Source organism: Nannospalax galili, unplaced genomic scaffold, assembly GCF_000622305.1.
Source record: "Nannospalax galili isolate Female #2095 unplaced genomic scaffold, S.galili_v1.0 scaffold786, whole genome shotgun sequence".
In the NCBI taxonomy this organism is placed as follows: domain Eukaryota; kingdom Metazoa; phylum Chordata; class Mammalia; order Rodentia; family Spalacidae; genus Nannospalax; species Nannospalax galili.
Genome location: NW_008355774.1, coordinates 1,261,197 through 1,266,962, shown reverse-complemented (window position 1 = coordinate 1,266,962; position 5,766 = coordinate 1,261,197). Strand labels below are relative to the sequence as shown.

The window sequence follows — 5,766 nt, the reverse complement described above, 5'->3', positions numbered from 1 at the left end:
CTGTAAGAGCAGTCAGTGCTCTTAACCACTGAGCCATCTCTCCAGCCCCCTTAGATTTTTATTTATTTATTTTGAGTATGTTTATGTGTGTAGGAATGTATGTACCAAAGCACATGTGTGGAAATCATAGATGAACTTGGGGAGTCTGTTCTTTCTTTCCCTTATGTGGATCCTGGGGCTCAAAATCAGGTCCTTTGGCTTGGCAACTAGCCTCTCTACCTGCTGACCCATCTCATGAGCCCATAGACAAATTAAAAAAAAAAATTTTGCCATGTCAGTCAGATAACCTGCCCAGGTTAACCTCACAAGATTCGTGGGAGGCCTATCATTCAATAGCATGAACACCAAATCATCACACTTACGAAACAAAAAAGGATGTCATTTTTAATTTTATGTGTGTGTGCATAAGTGTGTGTGCCCACAAGCCACAGTGCATGTTTGGAGGACAGAGGATATCCTAGTTTATTTTCTGTTGCTCTGATAAAATATTGAAAACCAACTCAGGGACTGGAAGGAAAGGGTTTATTTCATCTTTTTTTAATATGTTTTTTTAAATTAATTAATTAATTAATTTTTTTTTTTGGTCTTTTTGAGACAGGGTCTCCCTGTAGCCCCAGCTGTCCTGGAACTCACTATGTAGACCAGGCTGGCCTTGAACTCACAGAGATCCGCCTGCCTCTGGCTGGGATTAAAGGCGTGCACCACCACGCCTGGCCATTATTTATTATTTTTATTTTATGTGTATGAGTGTATTGCCTGCATGTATGTGAGTGCACCTGTGTCGCGCAATGCCGCAGAAGTCAGAAGAGGGCTTTGGATTCTCCTGGAACTGTCATTAAGTACCATTCATAGCTGCCATGTGGGTGCTGGGAATCGAACCCAGGTGCTCTTAACTGCTGAGCCATCTCTCCAGCCCCTATTTCATCTTTAAAAAAAATTTTTTTTAGCTGGGTGTGGTGGCACACGCCTTTAATCCCAGCACTTGGGAGACAGAGGCAGGCGGATCTCTGTGAGTTCCAGGCCAGCCTGATCTACATAGTGAGTTCCAGGCCAGCTGGGGCTATAGGGAGACCCTGTCTCAAAAAGACCATAGATAAATAAATAAATAAATAAATAAATAAATAATCTAAGTGTTAACATCTAAGTGTTAGTAGCATTAAAAATAAGTTTTTAAGCCAGGCATGGTGGCGCATGCCTGTGGTGGCGCATGCACTTGGGAGGCAGAGGCAGGTGGATCTCAGTGAGTTCAAGGCCAGCCTGGTCTACATAGTGAGTTCCAGGACAGCTGGGGCTACAGGGAGACCCTGTCTCAAAAAGACCAAAAAAAAAAAAAAAAGTTACAGACCATTATTGAGGGAAATCAGGGTAAGAACTCAGCAGGAACTGAAGCAGAAGCCAAAGAGGAATGCTGCTTAGTGGTTTGCTTCCAGATTCGTGGTCAGCTGCTTTTCTTAACTTTATATTCCCAGAAATGGTACTACCCACATTAGGCTGTGTAATCCCACATCAATTAACAATCAATAAAATGCCCCACTGATAATGTCCACAGGCCAATCTAATAGAAGAAATTCTTCAGTTGAGGGTCCTCCTTCCCAGGTGTGTCAAGTTAACAATCAAACTTATCCATCATAGAGGACATTCTGTAGAGTCCTTCTCTCCTTCCACCTTTATATGGATTCAGGGGGTCCAATTTAGGTTACCAAATATGTGCAATAAGCTCCTTTATCCACTGAGCTATCTCACTGGCACATATTTTTGGGTTTTTTTTTTTTTTTTTTTTTTTTTGAGAAAGGGTCTCCCTGTAGCTCCAGCTGTCCTGGAACTCACTATGTAGACCAGGCTGGCCTTGAACTCACAAAGATCCTCCTGCCTCTGTCTCTCTAGTGCTGGGATTAAAGGCATGTGCCACCATGCCCGGCCATATATTTAGTTTTTAAGGCAAGGTTTCATGTAGCTCAAGTTGGCCTGGAACTACTGATCCTCATGTCTCTACCTCCCAAGCGCTGGGATTAGAGGTACGAGCCAGTACACCTGGCTTGTTTTTATGTGTTTGTTTGTTTGTTTATTTAGGATAGGGTCTCATGTTGCCTAGGCTAGCCTCAAACTTGCTACAAGTAACAAGTAACTCTTGTTTTGTTTTGTTTTGCTTCCTAGTCTTTTTGAGACAGGGTCTCCCTGTAGTCCCATCTGGCCTGGAACTCACTATGTACACCAGGCTGGCCTTGAACTCACAGAGATCTGCCTGCCTCTGCCTCCCAAGTGCTGGGATTAAAGGCATGGTCCACCACACTTGGCCTCTCTTTTCTTTTTCTTTCCTTTTCTTTTCTTTCCTCTTCTTCTCTCCCTTCCCCTCCCTGCCCCTCCCTTCCTCTTCCTTCTTCCTCTCCTTTTCTCTCTCCTCCCCTCCCTTCCCCACCACTTCTCCTTCTTTCCTTTCTTAGTGCTAGGGATCAAACCAGACACTCCTTTCTCTTAGACTGTCTCCAATAGGCCAATCTGAAGTAGTACCAAGGAGGTAAGAGAAGCAGGTGGCTCCCTTGAGGCTCTTCTAGCCTTGTCCCACAGGCTCTAGAGGGCAGTGCAAGTCAAGATGGCCAGGAGGACGCCCCTGACGCCAGTTGGGGCATAAACCAAACTGGAATTTCCCTGACCTTAGGCACATTACATGGACTCTTACAGCTGGAGTCCCTACAAACAAAGGAAAATCAGAGACTTTTTTTTTTTTTTTTTTTTTTTTTTTGAGACGGGGTCTTTCTGAACCCCCACGTGCCCGGAACCTCACTATGAAGCCCGGGCGGCCCTGGAACTCAAAAATACCCGCCTGCCTCTGCCTCCCAAGTGCTGGGATTAAAGGCGTGCACCACCAGGCCTGGCTTTTTTGGTTTTTTTGAGACAAGGTCTCCCTGTAGCTGCAGCTGGCCAAGAGTCACTAATGGAGACCAGGCTGGCCTCACAGAGATCTGTCTGCTTCTGACTCCTGAGTGCACCACCATACCCGGCTAATCAGAGACTTTTAAATTACAGGCTTATAGGCAAGATAACGTATAGCGAGTATTTTCCCCCCTGTGAAAATTATCAATAGTTTTTTCAGATTATCACAATATGGAACGCTGAAGGTCCTGCCTCAAGGTATGAAATCTTTTCCTAGGCCCTGTCTCCAAATAAGCATCACACTGCCTTTCCAAATGTTGGCTGACTGCCCTACCATCTCTCTGGGGATTGCATGGAATACTCAGCTGCTCCCATCCTGATCTCTGTGTGTCTAATCAGGAAGGACAGGAAACAAGGTTTTCTGAAGTCCTTGGGAGCTGCAGGGAGAGCTGGGGGCTTGGAGAAGCTTCCTGCAGCTGCTGGGAACAGGAAGCCAAAGAATGCTTGTATTTCCCTGGCTTTCCTGGGACCCATGTCCTGCCACTGAAATCACTGGGCTCTATTCTGATCTGCACTATCCACACAGTTTATCTCCTCATAAGAGAAATCCAGAATGAGATGACTTTAGTGCCAGGCACTGCAAGACCCAGCTGGCTAGTTATTTCTTCCTTGAGTTCTCCTATCTACAAGGTCCAGTAAAGTCTAAGATGCATGGCTGAGGCCTGCCTGAACAGTCACCTCTGTTCCATTGTGGCTATTTGACCTGGACATGTCTTGTTACTGTTGAATCCCTCCTAGGAATTCACCAAGCCAGCAGGAAACTCAGCTTGACCTTTCCCTAAAGACTCAGCTGCAGTTACCTCTCCTCCAGAGGGACTCCTCCACCTCCTGGTTTCCTGGGAGTAGGTCTCCCCATCCAGGAGCAGGAATACATGCTTCTTAGCTGTGCTAGGTGTGACTTTTCTGGTTTTGGACTTCTTGCATATCTGAGAGAGAATGGAGTAGATGTTTAGTAAAGGACTTTAGAATTTCACTTGTATAGTAGTTCCTTGCACATTCCCTCTTGCTTTTCAGTTGTTCAAACTCACAAAGATCTGCTTACCTCTGCCCCTGCCTCTGCCTCTGCCTCTGCCTCGAGTGCTGGGATTAAAGGTGTCTCTAACACTGGAATTCTTAAAAAAAAAAAATTATTGATATTTTTATTTTAATTATTTTATTTTATTTTTATTTTATTTTATGTGTATGAGTATATTGCCTGCATGTATGTAAATTCATCTGTGTCATGCAATGCCCATGGAGGTCAGAAGAGGGTGTTGGAATCCTCCAGAAAGATTGTTAACCAACATGTGGATACAGATCTCTGTGAATTCAAGGCCAGCCTGGTCTACATAGTGAGTTCAGGCCAGCTGAACTAAAAAAAAGAAAAAAAAACACAAATATTTTAAAAATTAAAAAAAAAAAAACCTTCTGGGGCTGAAGAGATGGCTCAGCGGTTAAAAGCACTGACTGCTCTTGCAGAGGACCCGGGTTCGATTCCCAGCACCCACATGGTGGCTTCGAACCGCCCTTAACTCCAGTTCCAGGGGAATCTGAAGCCCTCTTCTGACCTCTGCAGCATTGCAGGACATGGGTGCACTCACATACATGTGGGCAATACACTCACATACATAAAATAAGAAAAATAAGATATTTAAAAAAAAATTTATTTGTATGCTCCTTTTTCCTCGGTGCTGCCATCTCCTGCTTGGCATCATGGCTGCCCTCAGACCTCTGATGAAGCCCAAGATTGTCAAAAAGAGGACCAAGATGTTCATCAGGCATCAGTCTGACCAATATGTCAAAATTCAGCTAAACTGGCAGAAACCCAGAGGTATTGACAACAGGGTGCGGAGAAGATTCAAGGGTCAGATCTTGATGCCCAACATTGGTTATGGGAGCATCAAAAAAAGCACATGCAGTCCAGTGGCTTCCAGAAGTTCCTAGTCCACAATGTCAAGGAACTGGAAGTGCTCCTGATGTGCAACAAATCCTATTGTGCTGAGATAGCATACAATGTATCCTCCAAGAACTGCAAAGCTATTGTTGAAAGAGCAGCACAGCTGGCCATCAGAGTTACGAACCCAACAACCAGGGTGCTCAGCTAAGAAAATGAATAGACAACTCACATGCTCCTGTTATTTGTGCTTAAATAAAACTAAAAAACCTGCAACAACAACAACAACAAAATTATGTGTGTGTATGTGTCTGCATGTGTGTTTGCTCATTGATGTATGTAGTACCTGTGGAGGCACTGGGGCCTGTGGAGCTGGAGTGACCGGCAGTTATGAGCAGCCTGGTATGGATGCTGAACTCCAAAACCCTGAAGAGCAGCAAATGCTCTTAACCACTGAGCCTTGCCTCCAGTACCTCTAGGAAAAAAATCTTCAATCACATACAGTAATACAGTGTGCTAAGTGGGGGTCCAGATCAGGGACAGGCCAGAAATTGAAACAAGGAATGAGCAGGGAGTAAGGTAGATCAAGTGAGAAAAGAATGTTGTGGGCAGCAGGGTCAACATGTGGGAAGGCTTGAGGGAAGCTGGCAGATGCTTGGCATATTTGTAGGAACTTAAAGAGGTTCCTTGTGGCTGGGGTTTGGGGGATCCACATGGCTGGGGCCATGTACAAAGGAAAGTGAGGTAAGGAAAATGGGGGTAGGTATTGAGAAAGGGAGAGTATAGATGAGACTTATGGGAAGATATAGAAGGTGGAGATATAGGGAGTGGTGAGGGAAAGTAGAGAGGATAGACCAGGCAGGCAGGTCAGGGGAAGGTGGACATCTGATCCTTGTCTCTGTCAGCTGGAGGTCAGGAAGAACAGAGCAGGATCACAGGTAGATTTGGGTTTGAAAGGTCAC

The 5,766-nt window shown here is 45.0% G+C and overlaps 1 non-coding gene and 1 pseudogene across 1 annotated transcript; one reads left to right on the top strand and one right to left on the bottom strand.

Moving 5' to 3' along the window:
* Positions 1-272: 272 nt before the first annotated feature.
* On the bottom strand, positions 273-377 carry LOC115067697. Its single transcript, XR_003847069.1, has one exon. It is a non-coding gene; the product is annotated as a small nucleolar RNA U13 (small nucleolar RNA).
* Positions 378-4,623: 4,246 nt separating this feature from the next.
* LOC103750184 lies at positions 4,624-5,027 on the top strand (annotated as a pseudogene).
* Positions 5,028-5,766: the final 739 nt, after the last annotated feature.